At 39.1% G+C, this 25356-nt stretch overlaps 1 protein-coding gene across 5 annotated transcripts in view; it reads right to left on the bottom strand.

Annotated features, from left to right (window-relative positions):
• The window catches only part of ARHGAP24 (Rho GTPase activating protein 24), a 545966-nt gene that overhangs the window by 145368 nt on the left and 375242 nt on the right, over window positions 1–25356 (bottom strand). Inside the window, exon 1 of one of the 5 annotated variants that reach the window (XM_070372643.1) lies at window positions 22441–22718. The exons of 3 other annotated variants lie outside the window; for them this stretch is intronic. The gene's annotated coding sequence lies outside the window, so the exon portion shown is untranslated. Of the gene's footprint in view, window positions 1–22440; window positions 22719–25356 lie in introns of those variants that run through there. One more of the 5 variants, XM_005902825.2, reaches the window with a different exon arrangement.

Raw genomic sequence — 25356 nt, 5'->3', positions numbered from 1 at the left:
TGGTCAGCTCACTTGTTTCTGATTTGAGGTACAGAAATGGACATAGCAGATTTATCCCATGCAGAGACAGTGCGGTGAACTGGGAGAAAAAATATAGAACACAGAGGCTACCAGCTCTGCCATTTACCATGTAATCAGGTATAACATGAGCTTTCCAGGTGACTGAGTGGTAAAGAGTCTACCTGCCAATGCAGGAGCTGTGGGTTTGATCCCTGAGTCAGGAAGATCCCCTCGAGAAGGAAATAGCAACTCACTCCAGTATTCTTGCCTGGGAAATCCCATGGACAGAGGAGACTGGCAAACTACAGTCTAAGAGTTGGGCATGACTTAGCAACTAAACAACAACAAATCGGGTATAACATACCTAGATTCACTTATTGTGAGATGTCTTCATTTGAAAAACAAGTCTAAGTCTTCTGCAGCATTGAGATACTTTAAACCACTAAACCTGCAACCTGAGTGACTGATGATTGGGTCCTTGACAGTGCTGACCCACCAGATATCACCACATTCTGAACCCTAATGTTGTGAAGAAACAGATCATCACTTAGCCAATGAGGACTTTATGTGTGTCTGAATCTGATCTCATCTGCTCCCTAAGCAGGTCTCCTTGCAGTTCCTCCAACAAGCCAGGTACAATCCCACATCTGAACCTATCCATCTGTGGTTTCCTTTGTTTGGACAGCTTGATACACAGCAACCTCCCTTAGGCGTTGGCTCACAATTCACTACTTAGAGGTATGTCTTGAAAATCCTACATAAGATAGTGCCCTGCTCCACTCACTCTTTGGTCTCTTTTCTTTTATTACTCTGCTCTATCTTTCTCATAGCCTTTACTGCCTGGAAAGCTTTACATTTATTTTACTAAGCATTGTCCATACATAATGCAATATTATTATATATCTTCTGGTATCTAAAATGTAAGATTATCAAGGACAAAGAGACTGTCAGTTTGACTCACTGCTATATTCTCAGTATTCAGAATAGTACTTATCACATAATTAACATTAACAAGTATTTGTTGAATGAATGAAAAAATAAATCAGGCAAATTTTCTGGGGGTTCAAAATGATCAGGTGATATTTTAATTTTTCTTATTATAAGTTTATTGCAGACAAAATCAAGAATTGATAGATATTGAAGTATTATAATGTTATAAAAATGTACTGGAATGATTTTTCGTATGTACTTCAGAAAGTTTTAGCAGAAATATGATGTTCAGAAATTCCCAACAGAGTTCATAAATGGATGTGCCCTCAAAATTCCCCCTTTTATTTCTAGACCCAGCTGGCATCTAAGATCTTTTGAAAGAATGTATGAATTTGGATTCATTTTGGCTAAATTATATTCTAGCCTTTGCAAGAACTGAGCTATGAAATGGTGGCAAAACTATTGTACATCTCACTATGACATCTTACCCTGAAATATGCATAATTGAATAGTTCTAAAGGTGGTCCTCTGACTGAAGGGTAACTTTCTACATAACTATATTTTAGATATCAAACTTTGTGAACTTGTTTCCTTATTGCTTTTCTTAATTAAAAGGCCAGAAATCAATTTTTCTGAGACCCTTGGCATGGTGATGAAAACAGTCTTGGAATCCAGACAAATTATTTTTTATCAAGGTAACAGGGCAGAGTGAAAGTTGGTTAATAACCATATTGTGAGGTGTGAGAATTACCCCATTACTATTAAGTGAGAATTAATTGATTGTTTTATAGCTATTCCAATAGGAAATGTAAAAGTGTTGACTTCAAAAAAGCACTTGCCTAATCCTAATGATGGATAGTAGATGATATATGATTTATGTCTACATACTCATTCTACTGAAGAAGCAAAATTAAGATATTAAAGTAGTATCTCAATAAAAAGCATCGTTGATCAAAAATCCTGACTTGATTGTGAAATGCTGAATTCTTCAATCTCTTATGTTGCTGGGAGCAGAGCAGAGAGGGAAGACAAGCTGCTACAAGAGGACAGCTTTGTTTTGCCTTCTACCAATGCATAACATTCCATAGAAAAGCAGTAATAATCAGAAATATTAAAAAAAGATCTTCTTTTTACTTTAAAAAGAATAATCACCAATAAATCTTCTTAGTAGCTAAATAAACTTTTCTAACGACTTTGAAATCTTTGGTATTAAGAAAAAGTGAGTCCTAGTCTAAACTTCTCAATACCCACTAATGGAAACTGTATTTTTAACTTGATTTTCCTTAATCCTATTAACTGGAAGCTCCCAATTCATAATTCAGCATTTATTATTGCTGATGAGAAATACGGCAATGTCTTGTATGCTTTAAGTAAAACATATTGAAAGGAGAGGGAACAAATAGAAATGGGAAAAAATCCTAAGGAAGCAAATGCAAAAACTCTATTAAATTCCAAAATATGTACACAGATATACAGTAATGCATTACATGACCGCATACATTAATGTTTCTGTAGTTTGAGAGGGAGACACACAAGTAAGAATGGGATTTTTCCACTTACTACCCATGTGACTTTAGCAAGCTGTCTAATCTCTATTTGTCATAGTTTTTTTAAATCTTAACATGCTAAATTCAATATACATGTAATCTAATAAAATAGAATGTTTCATCCTATCTTTAAAATTCATTATCTGTCTACACATCCCTTGTTCCACCCTGCTCAGACACAACTTGCACGACACTTGTATACACACATTTGTACACTCGTGCACGTGTGTACACTCACACATCTATGTCCATTGTAGGAATGCAAAACAATGTGGAACAATAATTATCCTGCAAACAACTGAAGTTTACTCTAATTACAGTTGCATATTTTTTCAATCTAATAACACTGTAATATCTTCCATGTCATGTTCAGTATTGTACTATTAATTCTACAGAACAAAGCATGTTAAAAATTTTTCCTGAGTACTAACAAAAATCACATGAAAAATGACTCATGAGAAAGGTTTAGCTTTGAATGAACAAACTTTCCATAAACTGTCTCTCCATGAATATATAAAAATTTATATTTGTCAGAAATTATGTTAAATTATAATATTGGATATAGAGAATCATTATTTCTTATTTTTTTTATTATGCACCAATCTCTAAATTCAGATTTATCCTATCAGTTGGAATGAATGTTTAAGCAATATTGGTATGCTGCTGCTAAGTCACTTCAGTCGTGTCCGACTCTGTGCGACCCCATAGACGGCAGCCAACAGGCTCCCCCATCCCGGGGATTCTCCAGGCAAGAATACTGGGGTGGGTTGCCATTTCCTTCTCTAATGCGTGAAAGTGAAAAGTGAAAGTGAAGTCGCGCAGTCGTATCCGACTCTTAGCGACCCCATGGACTGCAGCCTACCAGGCTCCTCCATCCATGGGATTTTCCAGGCAAGAGTACTGGAGTGGGGTGCCATTGCCTTCTCCAATATTGGTATATTTTGGTTTAAATATGATTATCTTATTAGCTTAGCTAAGAAACTGTACATTATTCATAGAAACCACCATCTGCCTTCTAATCTACAAGGGATGAGTTAAAAGACTTCAAGTCTAAATTTATGAATCTACTATCAAATGCTTCTTATCACAAGTCTCCTTTGGACCTTTTGTTACTTGCGTCTTGAATATGGATATTAGCTTTGCCACTTACTAGCTGTTTAACTTTTCCCTACCTGTAAATCTCAGAAAATAATACAACATAGAAATAGAATGCAGGTTTCCTGACAGATGGTGCAGTTTTGATTCTGTTAATCTATTTCATGTTATGAGACAGAGAAAATAAAAGAGCTATCTAGCTAATCTAGCATTTTAATGGCAGTATTAACCTAATAGAAAATCTTACTGTACCATCAATCTAATATTTTAAAAACTTAAAGGCAATCATAAAAATTCTAATGGTAACTTGTATATTTGACTCAATAATAATGACAAATTTATTGCTCTGCTCATGAGCTCATTTCTTATGGATAATTACAAGAAAAAAGTATAGTATACTTCATACCCTATGCATTTTAGTTTTTTTCATACATTTAAAACTTCTTAATTTGATACATAATTTTCATCCCTTCCACATTTTTCCATTTTTACCTTAGTAATAAGGAAGAAATATGAAAAATTACAAAGAGAAAGAAAAAATTGAACTGAAATATGCAAGAAGCTTTTGAGTAAATTTTGGATGGGAAAAAAACTGGAGGCCATTTATAAATAAATATTTGTTGATTATACACTTTTCAAATATCTTAATGTGAATAGGGTGTTTCCTCATGTGAAGTTTTTTATTTTTACTGCTAACTCCAACTGGTCAACGATGAATCTACTTGGCATTATTAAGAGTAGTCAATGGTCATAGAAAACAAACATAATTACCAAAGGAGAAAGAGAAAGGAGTGATAAATTAGGCAATTAGGATTAGCAGATACAAACTGTTACTTCTAAACTAGATAAGCAACAAGGTCCTACTATTTAGCTTACTGTTGGGAACTATATTCAACAACTGTGAAAACCATAATGGAAAAGAACATGAAAAATAATATATATGTATGCACTTTGCTATATACCAGAAACTAACCCAACACTGTAAGTTGACTATGCTTCAACTAAAAAAAAAAAAAAAAAAGCAGTCAATGGCATGGCCTGACTGACTTTGAAGTCAGAATACCATTTGCTCCTGGTGGGTTTTTGGCTGGCTTATTTGACCTCCCTACGTCTATCTTCCATGTGTACATCAGGGGTATTGATACCACCCTAGCAATGAGCTGGGAGAACCAAACGAGACAAGTTACACAATATACTTGGCACAGAGAGTCGCTCAAACAACATGAGCTCCCTCCTCTTCCCCTAATGCCAGCTGGCTGGCAGGCCACATTAAACAAAAAAGGAAGCTGTGTTCTCCTTTTTCCAGACAGCTGGTAACCCAGACATCACAGGCCTTTACAAACAATGTTGACTTATTTTTGCCACAGCTGATGTGTCTATAACGTGCATTGCCAGTTCTCCTCATGGTTTGAGTTCATGACCATGGAATAATTGACTTGTTTTTCTTTATTGTTCCTCATTTTATGGGACCCAATTGAGGTAAAGTGGCCATTTCATTATGTTTTGTACATTTCACAGACCTGGAGGACCTCGTTTATTGTCTTGTAATAACACCAACAAAAATGTTTAATACTGTTTTGTCCCCATCCCAGCCCTGTAATGTATCTCCTGTTAAGCCTTCCAATCTGTGGATGCAGGTACTGGGAAACACAGGTTCAATAACTTGCCCAGCATCACCTGGGTAAAAGGGACAGAGTTGGGATTTGAATTGATACATCCTGATCACAGAGTCTATGCTCTAAATTCATGGAAATGAAAATGAGAGAGCTTGATGCTCCCATGGAGTGAACACAGGCTTTAAACTCCCATCTGCTTTCCATTGCACAGAGGTCAGGGTATAGAACATATCACCAAATACCAGAGTGATGACAATTATGCATTTATTTAAAAAGAAAAACTCTGGAATTTCCTCTTGAGCGATATATATGCATCTCCTCTTTTTTTTTTTTTAATATTTATTTGGCTGTGCCAGGTCTTAGTTGTAGCATGCAGGATTTTTGATCTTTATTGTGGCATGTGGGATTTTTTTTAACTTGTGGCATGTGAATTTTAGTTGCAGTATGTACAATCTAGTTCCCTGATCAGGGTTTGAACCCAGACTTCCTACATTGGGAGCATGGAGTCTCAGCCACTGGACCACCACAGAAGTCCTTGCATCTCCTTTTATACCACTCAAGTAGAGTGCATGTTTAACAGGCAACATAGTTTAGAAGTGGTCAACAGAGGATGAGATGGTTGGATGGTATCACTGACTCAATGGACATGAGTTTGAGCAACCTCTGGGAGATAGAGAAGGATAGGGAAGCCTGGTATGGTCCAGTCCATGGGGTCTCAAAGAGTCGGACACGACTGAGTGACTGAACAGCAACAACAAAAATATTCAGTAGTTTCAGAGGCACATTCCTCCTCTTTTGGGTCTCTGTTACCCATGGGGAAAGGGTAACATAAGCTGGCTTGTGTGTAAGTGCTTAGACTAGCGCCTGGTACACAATGAGAACTATATTATTTACAATTTTGTTAATATTTTAATGTTATTATTATCATTTACAACCCAGAGGCTGCATAACATAGTGTTTAAGAGCCCAGATTTGTGAACCACGCTGGCTGGGTTCTGACCTCAAATGCACTCTTAACTAGCCAGATCAGATCAGATAAGTCGCCCTGTCGTGTCTGGCTGTTTGCGACCCCATGAATCGCAACACGCCAGGCCTCCCTGTCCATCACCAACTCCCGGACTATGTTGTTATTTAACCTCTTCAATTTCCTTACCTATGAAATGAGAATAATAGAGTTTATTGCGTAACAATAAGAATTACTGGGAATAGTTTCTGATTTACATAAGTCCTATGCTGCTACTGCTAAGTTGCTTCAGCCGTGTCTGACTCTGTGCGACCCCACAGACGGCAGCCCACCAGGCTCCTCCATCCCTGGGATTCTCCAGGGAAGAACACTGGAGTGGGTCGCCATTTCCTTCTCCAATGCATGAGAGTGAAAAGTGAAAGTGAAGTCGCTCAGTTGTGCCCAATTCTTAGTGATCCCATGGACTGAAGCTTGCCATGCTCCTCCATCCATGGGGTTTTCCAGGCAAGAGTACTGGAGTGGGGTGCCATTGCCTTCTCCAACATAAGTCCCATACATGTATTATATTTTATTACTGTTATCATCATCAATTTTATCTATCTTACTATAGGAATAGTTTTGTTTGTTCTTTTGTTTCCCTTTGTTTGTTGTTCTTTTGGGTTTTTTGGGCCCTGATGCCTAGTTTGTGGATCTTAATTCCCTGACTAGGGATCAAACTTGTGCCCGCTCCAGTGCAAGCACAGAGTCCTATTTCTGTACCACCAGGGAAGTCTCAATTTTTGTTTTTATTAGAATTATTTCTTCAAATGAAACTGGACACAAAAGTCCAATATACATAAAGCAGATTTTATATTGTATGGCAATGTGCATAAAGCCACCACTGTCTGGATAAATGGGGGTAAGAATTTCTTCCTCTGACCTCACCCTAGCACACCTGCACATAGGCACATTCCGAGAGCACATTTCATTCAGCAGTGTTAAACAGTCCTGGGCACCAGCAGGGTGCTCCTTGGCAGCCTATAAAGTTGAATTGAGGAGGGTTGATTAAGCAACAACTTAAGGGCTCCTGGCCTCTTTTGACTCGAGGCTAATTGAGTTTGGACCCGACGCGGCTATTTGATAGTTGGGAAGTAATTCCATCCCTTTAACACTCGGTTGTTTCCTCCTTTGCTGTGAGATGGAAATGACCCTGTGACCACTTCATAGGGCTGTATTTGGGTAAATAAAAATCTAGTGTAAGTATTTATATCATCTCAATGACACACAAGCCCCAAATTATTGGTGTTCAAATAATCTACAAAGAGAATTCTTCCATCACTACTTCCTCTTTGAACACTTGTCCTGAAAAAAAAATATGAAATTATATGAAAGGATTTTACTTTTATAACAACATCTTCTACTTTTACCCATCTGGTAGAAATAGGAAACTGTAATGTACTACATTTGTTTAAAATAGGAGTTATCAGTAGTTGATTTTGGAGTTTAAAAATCTGCCCATATTTCCTATTTTAAGTAAACAACATAATTTGAACACATCAAAATTTGTACTGAAAAGCAAGCAAGCACACATTTTGAAAACTACATATTTTAACCAGATTTATACCAATGTTGAAAACCATGTGTGTGTGTTTTAACAGAGCTTAAAATTATACCTTTTGAATATTTAAAATTGTCTCTCATTCATATTAACTAAATCTCAGTTGCCTTAAACCTGGCCTGAAATTAATTACAATGGAAAGCTTCATTATGCATTTTCCCTCAAGAATAGGAAGCACATGAAATAAAAAGATATATGTTAGAATGACTGAATTCACTAGGAAAAAGAAGAGATACACAAGATCCCTACCCCCTTTCACATCTGAAAAGCATTTTAGAAGTTGAAAAGAAAGTTCCTCTTCACAGAATTTACACAATTTTCAATCACTAGCCCTGAAATATAAACTTGAATTAGAATAAATGAATGTAAGATTTCTAGTCTGACAATATCATCTGAAAGCCTTCCCAATAAGAAGATAAAATATAACAAGAAACTGAGGGAAACTATCAGTGTGGCCAAAGCAAACAAAGAACTGTGCCATGTTATGTGGCTCCATCCTATTTGATGTTCAGTGAATCCTTTCACACTATTTTTTTAAAAAACAAGAAAACAGCAAAGGATCCTCCCTCTCTCCCAGAAACTGTATTAATAGAGCCTCAACCTAACCCATTTCGAGAGTAAGGATTTACAAGCTGCAGGGGACTACAGCATGGGCTTCCCTGGTGACTCAGAGGGTAAAGAATCTTCACGCCAATGTAGGAGACATGGGTTCGATCCCCAGGTTGGGAAGATCCCCTCGACTAGGAAATGGCAACCTACTATAGTATTCTTGCCTGGAAAAATCCCACAGACAGAGGAGCCTGGCAGGCTAGGGGGTTGCAAAAGGTTGGACATGGCTTAGTGACTAAACAACAACAAAACAAAGAGACTACCGTGTACTTCGTCTCTCTTTGTTCAGTTACTTGAAAAATCAATTGTGGTAGAAGTTTCCTCTTTTATTTGGTCTTTGATCACAGATTATCTGCTAAAAAAGGTGAAAATATGTAGACATTCAAATGAGTTGATCACCTACTTATACATCTGTGGTCACAGTTTCATGAGAGTGTTTTTTGTCATGAGTCACTAAACCAATACAATATTGTAAAGTTAAAAATAAAATAAAATAATAATTAAAAAAAAAGAATTTCCAGAAAAAAATGCATACTGTACTGATCATACAGAAATAGGCCCTATTGAACGAAAATATTCTATTGAACTGTCATTCTAGATTCAATTTAAAATGATTCCCCATGTCCCTTGAGTACTTTTGAAAACATTAGCTTTCCTAAGCAATTTTTTTTTTTTTTGGGACTAAGTAATTTTTTTAATCAAAGTTTACTTCTATTTATTCTGTCATATGTTTTTCATTTTTGCTTTTTCTTATTCTTTCCCACCCAGCCAGATACAGGTTTCTTAAGAAAGGTACTTTATACCTTCTAAGTTAATTTCAGTTAAATTAGTATTTATTTTGCATCTGCTTTGGTCAACAGATTGGAATTATTTTATTCTCAAAATTATTTTATTCTCAAAAAGTGTTAGAATTACAGTCAGAGATATGTATATTTAGTGCTTTATCTGTAGTGATAAAGAAATTCTGTGTGAACTGTTACCAGGGATTCAAATTTGAGAAAATATTGATAAAAGGTAAAAAATATCTATCCTCTGATATTCAAATTTTAATCAATATGGACACTTTCCTCTCTGAGAAAGGTAGTTGGAAGCAAGAATTATGTTAAGTAATACCAAATTGCTGTAATACCAAATTACAAATTGCTGTTTTTCATGTTTAAAGATAATTTGTGTGATTATTTCTGTTGTGTTCATTCTGTTTCATTACAATTTCCCAAAGCTGTGGGTGTAGCTAATATTTCATTGCCCTTGTGTGTTTCCCCTTCCCTCTAGAATTAAGTATACGTCAAACATGTATTGCTTCCCAGGTGGCAAAGCGGTAAAGAATCCACCTGTCAATGCAGGAGATACAGGAGATGGAGACACAGATTAGATCCCTGGGTCGGGATGATTCCCCTGGAGTAGGAAATGACAACCCACTCCAGTGTTCTTGCCTGGAGAATTGCATCGACAGAAGAGTCTGGCAGGCTACAGGCCATGGAATCACAAAGAATTGGACACTATTGAGCATGCACGAGCACTTATTAGCTGTCATGTAAGGCAATTAGTTGTTCAGGAGAATGCCATCGACAATACTCAGGTTGTGGCAACTGACCTATGTTTTTTCATGAGAACTGTGTTTAGACCAGAATATCAGCAAAAAAATAAAAATAAGGAACTCAGTTCAGCCAGAGGCAGGTGCAAGGAGAGGAAGAGCAGACACATCCAAGGTGCATCCTCGGGTGAATGATGAAGGCAACAGGTGCACAGAGATGGTAGGTAAACGGAGGGGGTGTGGAAAGAGTGATGGAGAGGTGAGGTACAGAAAGCATTTTTTTGGTTTATGGATGAAAGGAAATGTGCCTGAAAGATCACAGATCCAAATACCTTTTCCCCAATACTAGCAGCTTTTTTTTTTTTTTTCCCCCTCAATGAACCTTATTTTAGCATTAAGTTGTATGACTCAGCTAGCTGAGTCAACTTAAACTATAGACCAGGTTGGCAGAAAAAAAGCAACATATACAAGCAAAGGACATGTAGGAGAAAACATATGAGCACTCTCTGTATATAGTGATCTTCTGAGTTTTCTCCTAAGGGATAAGCTACAATGAAGTAAATTAATGATAATTGAAGTTTAACTCCTAAAGATATCCCCAGAGATCAACATTCCCTTTAAAATTAATTGCCATAGCTGTGCTGCAATAATGGCCTATACTTGCTGACTACACATATTAATGGGGCTTCTGCATATAAACATTATTCTTTTTTCTTCTCCTTCTTGGCATTGCAGGTTGTGCTTCTATTCTATGAGCTAGAATAGCTCCTCTCAAACTTTATTGTATAAATAAAACATGAGGTTTTAGGTAAAGATGCAGAGTTTGATTCAGTGGACCCTTAGATGAGGCTGAAGGTTCTGTATTCCTAACCAGCTCTGAGGTGATACTGATGCTGCCGATCCATTGACCACACTTTGGACAGCACTGACATAATAAAACAGCCGGTCCTATTCTCTGAATTCTCCCTGGCTTTCTTTTTTAACTTTTTATTTATTTATTTGGCTGCACCAGGTCTGAGTTGTGGCACGTGGAACCTTTGAGTCATGGCATGTGAACTCAGTTGCAGCATGTGGGTTTAGTTCCCTGAACAGGGATCGAACCCGGGGCCCCTTCTTTGGGAGCACAGAGTTTCAGCCACTGAACCAGCGGGGAAGGCCCTTATCACCTCACTAGAGCCAACGTTATGAGTTGAATTGTGTCTACCCCCCCAAAAAAGATATGATGAAGCTCTAACCCCTGGTATCTCACAGTGTAAACTTATTTGGAAATAGAAAGGGTCTCTACAAAGATAAATAAGTCAGTAGAGTAGGCCCTCATCTAATATGACTGGTGTCCTTATAAAGAGGGGAACTTTGGACCCAGAGACAGAGACTCACAGGAGGAAGATGATGTAAAGACAGAAGGATAAGATGGCTATCTACAAGCTAAGGAGAGAGGCCTGGAACAGATCCATTCCCAGTAGCCTTCAGAAAGAGCATCGACCTGCCAGCACCTTGATTTTAGACTTCCGGCCTCCTGAAGTGTGAGACAGTACATTTCTGTTGTATAAGCCACCCAGTTTGTGGAATCTTGTTATGGCAGCCGTAGGAAAGTAGTACAGATTCGTATTAACAGCTTTTCCCTGACACCTTTCTCCTCTCTGACCTGTATGAACCATTTCAGCACACCACTAAACTTAGTACAATGTCAAGAATGTGAGGGCGACATTCCACACACAGATAAGGTAACACAGAAGGGTAGGTCATGTTTCTCAGGTCTGCCTAAGACAAAAGCTTGGATTGGCCCTAGAGTTGTTGCAAATGTTAATCATGGAACAGGTTAAATCTACCGTCTGGGTTAGTTCCCCTTGTGTGTGTGTGCGTGCTAAATTACTACAGTCATCTCCGACTCTGAGACCCCATGGACTGTGACCTGCCAGGCTTCCCAGGCTTCCATGTGATTCTCCAGGCAAAAAAACTAGAGTGGATTGCCATGCACTTCTCCAGGGGATCTTCCCAACTGAGGGATCAAACCCGCATCTCTTTTGTCTCCTGCATGGCAAGCGGGTTCTTTACCACTGCTGCTGCTAAGTCACTTCAGTCGTGTCCCACTCTGTGCGACCCTATAGATGGCAGCCCACCAGGCTCCCCCGTCTCTGGGATTCTCCAGGCAAGAATACTGGAGTGGGTTGCCATTTCCTTCTCCAATGCAAGAAAGTGAAAAGTGAAAGTGAAGTTGCTCAGTTGTGTCCGACTCTTAGCGACCCCAGGGACTGCAGCCTACCAGGCTCCTCCGTCCATGGGATTTTCCAGGCAAGAGTCCTGGAGTGGGGTGCCATCGCCTTCTCCATCTTTACCACTAACACCGCCTAACACTCAAAGGACATAGTCCCGGACTTTTGTGAATCTCTAAACTCTCAAATGCTTCTATAGAGAAGAATTTCCTTCAGAAAATGAGACTTGGAGTGGTCCTTTAATAATCCTATATGCATAGACCTAAAATAAATTATAAAGGCACTGAAATGGTTTTACACATCATTTTTTTTGTCGTTGTTGCTGCTGCTGCTATTTAGCACATCTGGTGGACTCCTTTTTACGTAGATCATCAGTACTGCCAAATTTGAACTCCATCATTTATTCAAAATTGCCCTTGTCTATGAATTCCCACTTGTTTCCACCTCTTCACATTGTGCTTCATACTGTACAAAGTGCTTTTCTTTTTGATGCCACTTTTCTGCAATGAAACGAGGCTGTTCTATTTTTGTTTTTAAATCACACTATGAAAGTTACTAAGTTTGCAGTGAATACAAGTGGAAAGAACAATCCACATAGATTTTTATGTGAAAAGTGTAGGAAAGAATGGGGTAAACTGATCTTACTCAGTAGCTAGATGATGGGTCTGGGCAAATCAGTCTCACTCCAAACATGATTCAAATACATTCCTCAGCAAAGTGACAAATTACTCAAAATCTTTGCATTCATTTTAAAAGAGTAAAACACAAACTTCCAAGGTCTGTGAAAGTCAAGGGTGGGGAGTTCTTGATTTTGGTACTTAGCCATTTCTGAATATAGTTCATCTCATTTTTTAAGCTCTCTGTGGTTCCCAACTAGGGGGTGGTACCACTCCTTGAAGGGGTGCATGGAAAAGTGTAGGAGTGTTTGAGTTTTCACAAGAAATGGAGGGAGTTATTGGCATTTAATGGGCAAGGCCTGGGGAAACTAAATAAAGCAAAGCAAGAGATAATAAATCTTTGCCCCTCGCCAGACACCTACAGCTTCTCTATGTTGAGGCCCTCCGCCCATCTGGACGTGTCTTTAAGATGAATGGTCTTTCCAGTTTGGGCTCTGGGCTCACCTCTTGACTTCTACCCGAAACCATGCTGACTTCACAGGTTTCCTTGTCTCTGATTTAACAGGTGTGCCATTGCTTTGCATGTTTAGAGAATGCTGGTTTCTCAGCCCCTTCTCAGCCCTTTATGGGCTGTAATAAAGAACATACTGTGTAACTAACATAGCTATTCTGGATTGCTACTGTTGTTTTAGCATTATAGACAAATCTAACACTATATTTCAGACAGGATATCTTGAAGATGTTTTTAAGCATTGTTTTTGCAATCATCCAGCTCTCTCCACTATTATGGTTATGGTCTCATTTCTTCCTTTTTTACTTCCTTCTTCAAACACAAATAAGCACTTGCTCTAAGACATGGTGTTAAGACTTATGGAAGAAGGTTATATATAATGATAATCAGATCTTCCTTCTGATATAGTCAGATTTACCATATTTTATTTCTCATTATTTATTTTCCTTATTCCCTCTGATAACTTTTCCCAACTTTGAGCTTTTGCCTGATCTGAAAAAAAACTCACTCCTCCACAAAACTGTGGCAATTATATTTGCTAAAATATCTCCTTTCACATCTATATTGATTAGCTTTTTAATGATTTTTCCCACCAAAAAACAAGTCTACATACATATTTTATCATTTTAACATTAAAATTTGTAATGTATGCTAACGTCAGAGATGTTACAAACTGAAGCTTAAAAGGTTAAACAACTTTCCCACAGTAAAACAACTTGTTCATGGATTTAAAAACAGGTCTAACAGCCCCTAATGCCTGTGTTCTTAATGAATATAAAATATTCCTAATAATTAAAATCACCTTCTTGTGACTGCTAGTGAACTTTACATGCCCTACTTTTAAATCTCAGCATAGATGCAGTTGACCTTCATTCTCAGCGCCTTGGCTAAATTCATCACGACTGTTTTAGAAAAGCGGTTATACCTTCCAAGTTTCTATTAAAAATAAATCAAAAAAAAAGTTTAAAAACTTCCCTGGGTTTCTTAGCTAATACAAAACCCACAGAGCAGAAGTTCCAAATATAACTAGGTAGTCCTCTGTGATTTTTCAATGTCTGCAGGCTTTTGAAGTGCTCTGAATGTGCCTTAATCTGTTGCTAGGAACACTGCACACTGCTCCGAACAGGCTGCCAGTCTGAGAAACCTAGCGTGAATGACATAAGTGTTTCTTTCATCCAGGTCAGAGGATGGTGTGCGGCGTTATGGGAGGTCAGAGGAGGGGAGGAATTCAGGATCGAGAGAGGAACTAGAGGAAAAGGAAGTGACAAAGAAGAAAGAAGCCACAGACCCTAAAGGAAAAGCTTTCCAACTGAAGCTCTTCTGCTCTTACCAAGCACACTCCCCTTGAGAGCTTTTCGAGTTGGTTCAATCTAGTCTGACAACAGCTCAGAAGGGCCCGGGCACAGCTGACAATATTTCGTTCTCTTGTCACTCCATGGAAATCACAGATGAGAAACCTCCCGATACCAGAGTCAGTGAAGCCACTTTGAGGCCTCAGTCACGTGTCAGATTTGGGAATCAGGAGAGTTCAGAGCAAGAAATCAGTCTGTAATTTTTTCCTGATACTGGTCTGGTCCCAGGATAAAACACAGAGCATCTGCTTTGGAATGAAAACAAGAAATTGGTGATTTACACGTATCCCTTTCTTTGCTTCCCTTCATCTCAGGATCTTTGGTGTCTGAAAGACACAGAGAATGATGGGGAAGGTGTGTGGAGAATGAACACTTAGAACACCTCCCTTCTGCTATAACCGTCGCAATTACCACCAAGCCCAGGCGCCTCTAGAGCAGCAGGCTGTCACTTCTACTCCTGTTCATGGCTGCTTAATGATTCGGTCACTGTAGCATCTTCTCTGTGCAAATCAGTACACCAACGCCTTCTTCTAGTGTGCATGTAGTTTCATATTTTACGTCTAAATCTTCGACTCCTCTAAAATTTATTTTGGGGTAAAAGATAAGCCCTTTTCCCCCCTCAGATGGCTATCTTGTTGTACCCAATTGTGCTCAGTTGCTCTTTGTGACCCCCTGGATTGTAGCTTGCAAAGCTCCTCTGTCTGTGAGATTTCCCAGGCAAGAGTCCTGGAGTGGATTGCCATTTCCTACTGCAGGGGATCTTCCCAACCCAGGGATCGAACCCAGGTTTCTTGCATCTCCTGCATTTGGCAGGTGGGTTCTTTACCACTGCGCCACCTGGAAAGCCAGTAGTACCAATACCTGTTGTTAACTCAGTCATTCTTCCCCCACCGTTTCGAAGTTCCATATTTATTACACAATAAATTCCCGTGGGAAATTCCAGTAACCGGAATGAGAAACTAAATAGGGAGAGGGAGAAAATTCTCTTTCCACTGAAACGCCGTATGCATGCTTTCTCCTTTCCTTTATGTCTAAAAACGACGAAACAGAAATATTACGAGGGAAAATGCCACACTTCTAAGGCGTCGTCTTCCTTGATTACAGGTTATTTTTAGCACATGTTGGTCTATCCTAATTTGATAAATTAGCTATCCTATTCATCTGCTAAATGTTCTTGATCCCTCTGTGCATTACTGCTGGCTCAAGGAATAGGGCATTATGAATGACAGTTATGCCAGTTCAGCTGAAACAGAATTGTTACTCAATTTATATATGTCCCTTACCACATCTTATGATTGTTTATACTAGCGGCTCGTCGTGGATATTTTTAAGTGACAAGAGACTCAGCTTTTGTTTGAGCAGAATAATCAACATAATTTGCTCTTCTTTCCTTAATTTCCTTATTATGAAAATCATATTGGAAACAATGCAAAAGGCTCTTAGGGAATCTGAAGAAAATTCTGCCAATGAGCCCAGGTGACTGAATCATTTATTTATCCATTGAGCAATTATTTATTAACTTGTGTGTGCCAGGAGTTGGTTCCAACCAAAGGTGAATGGTGAGTACATAAAGTTAAACTTTCTTTAATAATTACAGCCTATTTAAGGATTTTAACACAACTCTAATGTGGAAGCATTTATTGTTAGACTCTAACTCGAATAATATACAGCTGTGCAGGACAAGTAAAATGTGCCTAGTGTTTCAATAAAGAGGATTTAGCTATTTTCGACCTTTTTGTTGTTTTAAAGTATTGAATTTAAAAAACAAAACCAACTGAACCAAAACCTTTCTGGAGTTTACTGGCAGAGGTCGTGGAATTGATGAAGAGGTACATTTCATGTCAAGAGATTATTGTCCATAGGGGACCAACCAGGTGAATACCAAATTTGGCAAAATGATACTAAGTAATCAATATATTTCTGTTTGGGTATATTAGTGTGTATTAGCAATGCCTTTTCATTTTCTGTATTTCTTAAAAAATTTTTTTTTTACTGGAGTATAGTTGCTTTACAATGTTGTGCTAGTTTCTGTTGTACAGCAAAGTGAATCAGCTGTATGTATACATGTATACCCTCTTTTCTGGATATCCTATCTGGAATCTAGCAAAATGGTACAGATGAATCTATTTGCAGAGTAGAAATAGAGACACAGACACAGAGCACAAATGTATGAACACCAAGTGGGGAAATGGGAGATGGAATGAAACGGAGATTGGGACTGATACATACACTCTACTATGCATAAAATAGATAACTAATGAGAACCTGCTGTATAGCACAGGGCCCCTATTCAGTGCTCTGTGGGGACCTAAATTTCCTGTATTTCAAATGCTTGGCATCTGGGCTTTGTTGACCATAAACAAGCTGCCCTTTCTAGGGCAAGCCAATTCCTAAAGATAGGGAAGACTAACCCAGAGCATGCCTTTAATGCAAATAAATCAGTTCTGAGCCCTGACCCCAATCAGGTCCTTTATCTGACTCGCACAAGGCACTCATACTCTGGGCTAATATCCATTTGCCCTAGGCATCTCAGGACCAGGTACGTAGACAACTAGAGACTCTCTATGCCCCAGAGACTGCTGAAATTATTCCAACGATCCAAGCCTAAGCCTGCTTACCCTACTTTGTTCTTCCCCAGTTCAGTTCAGTCACTCAATCATGTCCAACTCTTTGTGACCCCATGAACTGCAGCATGCCAGGCCTCCCTGTCCATCACCAGCTCCCGGAGTTTACCTAAACTCATGTCCATTGAGTCAGTGATGCCATCCAACCATCTCATCCTCTGTCGTCCCCTTCTCCTCCTGCCCTCAATCTTTCCCAGCATCAGGGTCTTTTCAAATGAGTCAGGTCTTCGCATCAGGTGGCCAAAGTATGTGTTCTTCCCCAAGGAAAGCACAATAAAGGCTCTTGGCCATGCTTTCTTCTTTCTCTCTCTCTGCCTTCTGACCAACCCTGGGGCTTCCCTGTGTGGCCCTTCAAGACACGCTGTGTCCAGCCTTCTGAAACTGAGTAGCTCACTGTCTTTGCAATAGCAATCATCTCCTGATCTGTTGTTCTCACTCTATATCTAAATAATAATAAACCCAACATTTTAATTATTTAATTTTTAAAATTTTTACTTAGTTTTGTTTTTAAATTTTTGACCATGCCACATGGCATGTGGGATCTTAGTTTCCCAACCAGGGATTGAAAACTTGCCCCATACATTGGAAACAGAATCTTAACCACTGGGCTCTCAGGGAAGTCTCCAAAGCTTACATTTTAAAGTTGAGTTCTTATATTAACTTATAAAGGAAAGGAGATACTTTCTTATGGCTACAAAATAATTCCTCTTAACACATTGATGTGTTCTGATAAGAGTTATTCAATATGCAAATCCCACACTACAGGAGAACAGGAGTGAGAGAAGGGACAGGCTCTAGTGTGTTTTATACTTTATCATAAAATATATTTCTAAGCAGGCTGATCTTGAAAATACTCCATCACAAAAGAACAGCTAGGAGTCACTTTGTTTTGACTTTGGAGAGTTGGAATAAAATTCTTGAACATTCCCTTATGATCCAAAATGTTTGTAACAGGAAACGCTGCAATAATTTTTTGGTGATGGTTTCTTGGCCTTTAAAGATATCTGGAAATTGTAATTTTATTCTCTTGAAGTGATTATTCAAATTATATATGGATGAAAATTGTTTGGCTATTAAAATGTAAAGAGCTTAATTGGCTGTTAGTATTTCTTAAAAATTATTTGTTTTGTGTGGTAGAGGGTAGCTATTGGAAGGGACTGGTTAAACATTGGGATCAGGTTTGAAGCCTGCCCAATGGGGCTTCCCAGTTGGCCCTAGTGGTAAAGAACCCCACCCTCTGCCAATGCAGGAGACGTCAGAGACTTGGGTTCGATCCCTGAGTTGGGAAGGTCCCCTGAAGGAAGGCATGGCAACCCACTCCAGTATTCTTCCCTGGAGAATCCCATGGACAGAGGAGCCTGGTGGGCTACAGTCCATGGGGCCGCAAAGAGTCAGACATGACTAAAGCAACTTAAGCATGCGCTAGTAGAAATAATTTAAGGGTTGTAAAAACAGGACTTATACTGGTTGTAAAAATGTGTAAAAAATATGGTGATGCATTTTGTGTGGAGGTCTGTCACAATCTGGGCCCACCTGCTAGCAACCAGACTCTGCCCATCCTGTTTACTTAGAAGACACACTGGATTTAAGACAGATGAGGCAGACCTCTTGAGAAGACTTGTAGAAATGTTTTTCATCACAGCCTCCAGTGGAGAACTGCCTGTAGCCACCTGCTCCTCCAGCAGCTGCCAGGTTCTTGCAGCCCAGGGGTCCACTAAGCAGTCCAGAGATGATCTGTGCACTCTATAGCCTCAGGGGGACATCTACCAGAAAAACAGATCATACACCCTGCCTTCCATGTTTCTTGTCCAGAAACAATCTGGGCCTACTCTAGGGAATCTTGAAATAATAATTAAAAGTTGTGTGAATGCTCATGGCTTCACCTGAATGTACAGTACTTCATGAGGAATTAATAGGCAAAATAGAACTTAATTACCTTAATGCTAAGCTGGTGGCTCAGATGGTAAAGTGTCTGCCTGCAATGCGGGAGACCTGGGTTCGATTCCTGGGTCAGGGAGATCCCCTGGAGAAGGCAAAGGCAACCCACCCCAGTACTCTTGCCTGGAAAATCCCATGGATAGAGGAGCCTGGTAGGCTACAGTCCATGTGGTCACAAAGGTTTGGACACTACTGAGCGACTTCACTTTAAGGTAAAAAAGACAACCAATACTACTTTAAACCAATCCCATACACTACAAATCATATTTAATCTCAATTTACCAAGAGTCATCATGACAGGGTAACTATGTTGCTATGTGCAAACATTTCTTGATAAATGTTTCAAAGCCCAGTAGCAGACTAGATGGCTAAGAGCATGAATAGCAGAAACACTAAGTGAGAGAGGCATGGCCATTGCCTGCCTAGGAGCCATTTCTCAATCCATCGTTTCCCACTGATCATCTCATTTCCTGCTCAGAGAGGGAACATTTGTCTCTTGGTCTCAGGGAGGTGGATCTTCCTCCAGGAGGTAAATCATCAATTGCTTTCTTACCCAAGAAGAAGAGATTGAGTGTAGATCAAAAGAAAGAAGGTTCAGTAAATTCGATGGCACCCTACTCCAGTACTCTTGCCTAGAAAATCCCATAGACAGAGGAGCCTGGTAGGCTGCAGTCTATGGGGTCTCGAAGAGTCGGACACGACTGAGCGACTTCACTTTCACTTTTCATTTTTATGCATTGGAGAAGGAAATGGCAACCCACTCCAGTGTTCTTGCCCAGAGAATCCCAGGGACAGGGGAGCCTGGTGGGCCGCCGTCTATGGGGTCACACAGAGTTGGACACGACTGAATCGACTTAGCAGCAGCAAATTAAGGATATACCAAGTTTAAAGTCTAGAATCAGGTATAAAGCTAAAAGAAGAGAAGAAGAAAGAATACAATGTGTTAAGAAAATTAAGCTTTAAAAGAAAAAAAAATAGAGATAATCATCAAATACATAAATAAAGCCTAATCTTTCCCTTTAACTAGGAGTACTTAATTGCATAGACATAAATGTGTCTGCACAGACTAGCATGTGCTTTGAGGTCAGTACCTATAATCTCTAAATCTTTTTAAACCTCTTTGTATGCTATGGTAAGCTAGTTATCTAAAGAATAAATGTGGACACTATTTAAGGCATTTCTTGGCTGCTTACACTGATTGTGGTTCATCAAAGAGATGACAAGTTTTCTGAGGTGGAAAGTGACCATGGGTACAGATGGACACACACATTCAAACATATCAGACTGCACTCATCATAGAGACAGGACTTCTCTGGTGGCTCAACAGTAAAGAATCTGCCTCCAATGCAGGATACATAGGAGACACAGGTTCAATCCCTGTATTGGGAAGATCCCCTGAAAAAGGAAATGGCAACCCACTCCAGTTGCCTCGAAATCCCACGGACAGAGGAGCCTAGCAGGCTACAGTCTATGGGGTCGCATGAGTCAGACAGCACTTAGCAACAAAACCACAACCACCACCATCATAGAGACATGGATACTCTCATGTTTATAAAACAATGATAAGAGGTCCTCCACTACCTCTTTTCAGTCCTGGTGATAATGTTATGTTACACCCTTTTAAAGAAGCAGTCAAATTTGAGATGGAGGCAGCTGAAAAGTCAAGGTATTAATAGTACAGATTCTAATATGGAAAGGCCAACTAATCATGAATTCTTTGTACACCTCAGGTTTCATATCTATCATATGAAAATATTTCTGTCCTAAACTCATAGAAAGCACGACAATGTTAGATTCAAGTGTTTTCTGCTCACCATTCCACAGTGTTGTAACTAAGCCTAAAAGCAAGAAACTATGAAGAGTGGATCCACGGGGCTCAGCAGTTCAAGTGTATGTACCGACAGCTGACATTCTAGTTTAGAAGATCAGTGTCTTTCTAAACGGACATAATTCAAAAGCAGGACAAAAAAATTTTCATATTGTATTTTATTTGTTAAGTGTTTTGAACAATTTCAATGTTTACTGCATTTTAATACATCTTATGTTACTTTATTAGCTTTCCAAATCTACCTAAATGAAAATAAATTTTAAATAAAATTTTTAAATCTATATTTTTAAACAAATTCTAATTTTATCAATCTAGGCAACAGAACTCAACTTGATTAAGTATATTCCACAGGTAGGTTGAAACCATGTCTTATTAAGAAATTTTGCTCTGGGCTTCATTTCTGCACACTCTGAATTTCCTTAAATATGCTATTGTTTTTTCATTAGACTTATAAATTTGAGCAGTTGAAGTACTTTTCATATCCCAGTGAACTTTCTCATTTTAACATACTGTTTTCCTCTCCCTGTAAAATTTGATAGCTTTTCAAACTTTTGCTCATCCTATTTTCACTACCCAATTCCCAAGAGCTTTCTTTTTTAGAGCACGTGTTTTATTAATACAAATCTCCTATATATTTATTTAGATATAATAATACACTGTATCTCCTTTACATTTTGCATAAGTCCGTTAAGTAGCTAACACACAAAACGGGTGCAGCCTTAAGGCCATCAGCTTAGCCAAGGGTACATTCTGGATTCCTGTTTTATTCCTAGTAAGCACATACTCCATGTCCCCACATGCCTTCACAATCACACACTGCAGCTGTATTGTCCTTGCGCACACAAAATGCAAAGTTCCAAAATTTAAAATATGCTGATAACAAAAGCTTTAGGAGCTGATTAAATTAATAAATACATCAAAATATAGCTAAGCAAAATGTTTTTCTTTTGAGTCTGTTTCTTTTTTTAAAAATTATACCCTCCCCCCACCACACACACACCATTGGCCAAGCATAAGTTTTCATTTCCACAAGCGAAAACGCAGAAAACTCCCATGTTACTTTTATCACCAGATCAGACCCTAAGGCACTCTGCTCTCTCCAAAGTTTCACCTACTAAAATATGAGCAAAGAATACACCCCAGCAATTACTCCAAAAAACAGCAATCCAGATTTCTATCGGAAGCAGTTTTCACACGCTTTCAAATCAGTGCTGGAATCCCGTCTATGAACAGCTCTATCATTTGGCAGCAGCGATCAATGAAAGAATCCAAGCAAAAGGCACCAAACTGTTCACATCGCAGGGTAAGAACAGCAGTTCGTCCAATCTGTTGCCATAATTTGGACACCGTGCAGCACTGAATGGATCACGATAGAAAACAATAAATCAAACCAGACACAGTCTAGGTCCTGAATTTGCAGCGACAGAAACCTCCCCAAATGAGCAAACACAATCAACAGCAATACCTGGCAAGTTGTCTCCAAAGTAATGAGAAAGCACCCAGCTCTCACCTTGCACAAACACACACTTCAGTGGTCAGTGACAAATGCAGGCTGCGCTTGCAGGCTGGGAGAGGGAGCCAGCTGCTCTGTCCTGAGCCGCTTAAACACAGTTCAGCCCTGCTGCCGCTCCGGTCCTACTGTTGGTTCCCGACAGTTTCTCCCATGACTCCATCACGCAGGAATGGAAACCAACCGCTGCCCTTGCCCCAGCACTAGCAGGTTCCCCGGCTACTGAGCTCAGGTAAAAATGCTGAGTCATGCAAGGTCATTGCAAGGTGAACGGGGGGCAAAAGGAATGAACAGGGGAAAGGGAGGGACCATCAGGGAAATACTGTAAACTTAAGACACCTTGCTTTTCAAGAGATTTTGAACTCCATAAATCAGAGCTGCAACAATAGTCAGAGAAGCAGTAAATCTGAGAAGCCCCAAATGGCTCAGTGCCAATCTGCTAAGCCAGAGGCACTCTTGAGTAATCTCTCTCTCTCTCTCTCTCTCCCCCCTTCCCTCTCTTTATCTCTGTGTGTGTGTCACACACACACACACACATATACATACACATGCACACATACACATACACGGACTTCAGTGTAGCTATTCTAATAGATCAGACGTCCTTTTCAAGCCAAAAAGTTTTTTGTATGCCCTTTTAATGTGGTTGCTGCTCAGTCACTAAGTCATGTCCGACTCTTTGCGGTAACACAGCTTAAAGAAAGATCTTAGAAAATTAAAGTACTTGCCAAAATCAAAATAAAATAATTCTTTTCAGAATAAAATCATTTCTGCTCCATAAACTAATTCACATTAATGAAGTCTTGCTCTGGGGACCCATATTTGAATTATGTAAATCCCCCATATTAAAAAGACAGTAAAGATATATATTTCAGAGATGACTGGCAAAATCAACTAAAACTTCTCATAAAAATTCTTGCCATCTTTTTCAAGATTAGTCTTGACTGATGCACATTTTAATTTGGAGAGATTTCAGAAAGGCGTTTCTGGCCTAAAATATAATCATTCTGCATGTAGATGTTCTAGGCAGATACAAACATGTTTATAAACGTTTCCCTGTAAAGTCTGTCTAGGTTTTTTTTTTTTTAATTGGGGTACAGTTGCCTTATAGTGTTGTATACTCAAATGAAGCAGGTATATGTGTGTGTGTGTGTGTATATATATATATCTATCTATCTCCTCATTTGTGGCCCCCCTCGCATTCCACCCCATCCCACCCATCTAGATCATCATAGAACACCGACTGAGCTGAGCTCCCTGCCCTAAACAGCAGGCTTCTATTTATCTTATTTTGGTTTTCCTATCTGAAGTGGAGAAGAAACAGTTTTTAAGCTTGCCAAAACGTTATAAAACATTATTTCTCTTTGTTTTCTTTTTTATTCTTACAGGTAAACCATTATTCACTGAAGATTAGATTGATTGCATTAACAGAAAATCATTCTTACTCTTTAACCACTTTCCTCTCCCCTCCTTCTCCAACCATGTAACATGAGCAACTCATCTAACCTACTAAACATTGGGTTTATAATCTATAAAATGGGAATTTACTGCCAACGTCTGCTTTGGCTCCCTGCTGGGTCAATATGAGGATGAAATGAGACAGCACGTAGGAGCAAACGCTTTATAAACTGTAGAGGGCTAGAAAAAAATGTACTTACTGCATGTTCCACCCTTCTGTTGCCCTAGTTTGGTACTGGGACTAGTGAATTACTTTCTGTGTACTCAAGGAGGACTCCTCAGGCTTCATGGGAGAGTGTTTGTTTCAAGTAGGCTATAAATAGAGTTCAAGATTTTATTGAACTGCTGTCCTCCTGGTGGCAGATCTTGACGGCAGTGACCACATGGCCAGAGTCAGCCCACTGTGAACAACATAAGATCTGTCTGGTCTTTGAGGACAAATGAGACCAGCTGAAAGCCTGGTAGAAAACGCTCTCGTGCATGACTGGTTTCGCGGTTTCTGGTGTCTAGGAGTAAGACTGTGTTTAAGGATGTTGCCCAGGAGGATTAATGAAGGGGAAAGTTTGGGGAGAGAATGCCAAGTTCACTGCTGAGTTAATTCAGTAACAAATGCATCAGGCCATTCATGCTGATGTTCCTACAATTATGTATGCACTATTTGGAAATTAGGTTGAGGGAGGGTAAAGGAAGGAGACTAATGGGAAACAGGAAAGGAGTTAACCTATGAACATCTGTCTCCTGAGACACACAGGGCTGGGGGCTTCACGAATGTTATCTCAGTTAATCCTTGTAGATGCTATGAGGTAATTGGTGTGATTCCCACTGTAAAGCTGTTGTTCAGTCGATCAGTTGTGTCCGACTCTTTGTGACCCCATGGACTGCAGCACGCCAGGCTTCCCTGTCCTTCACTATCTCCCAGAGTTTGCTTAAACTCAAGTCCATTGAGTGGATGATGCCATTCTATCCCATTTTATCAATGAGAATAATTTGCCTGCACACTGTTACTGGTGAGTGGCAGGGCTTGAACTACAATCATGGTCTGCCTGGCCTTGAACTTGGAGGAAATCTGTTGATTTATAACTTTCTCAAAAGAAGAACAGAAATAAAATGTGCTTTATAAATACAGAGTAGAGAAGACAAGAATGCAATTATCACAAAACCTTGAGAATATCTGCCAGGCAAGTTAGCTTTTATAAAGAGCACAGAAATGTTTAGAAAAAGTTTTGTTTTTGTTTTTTTTTTTAAAGGAAGTTGATGTAGGATACAGACAAAAAATGATAGTTTTTGTTAATATGTGCCTATAATTCTTTTTTTTTTTTTAATGGATCTGGCCTGTCTTCAAGCTGAAGATGAATGTCTATTTATTTTTTACAGAAAGGAACAGAATATGTATTTATTTTAAATTAATTTTTA

The sequence above is a fragment of the Bos mutus genome, chromosome 6, assembly GCF_027580195.1.
Source record: "Bos mutus isolate GX-2022 chromosome 6, NWIPB_WYAK_1.1, whole genome shotgun sequence".
Lineage (NCBI taxonomy): Eukaryota > Metazoa > Chordata > Mammalia > Artiodactyla > Bovidae > Bos > Bos mutus.
The sequence above is the reverse complement of the archived record's forward strand: the minus strand, read 5'-3'. Positions and strand labels throughout refer to the sequence as shown.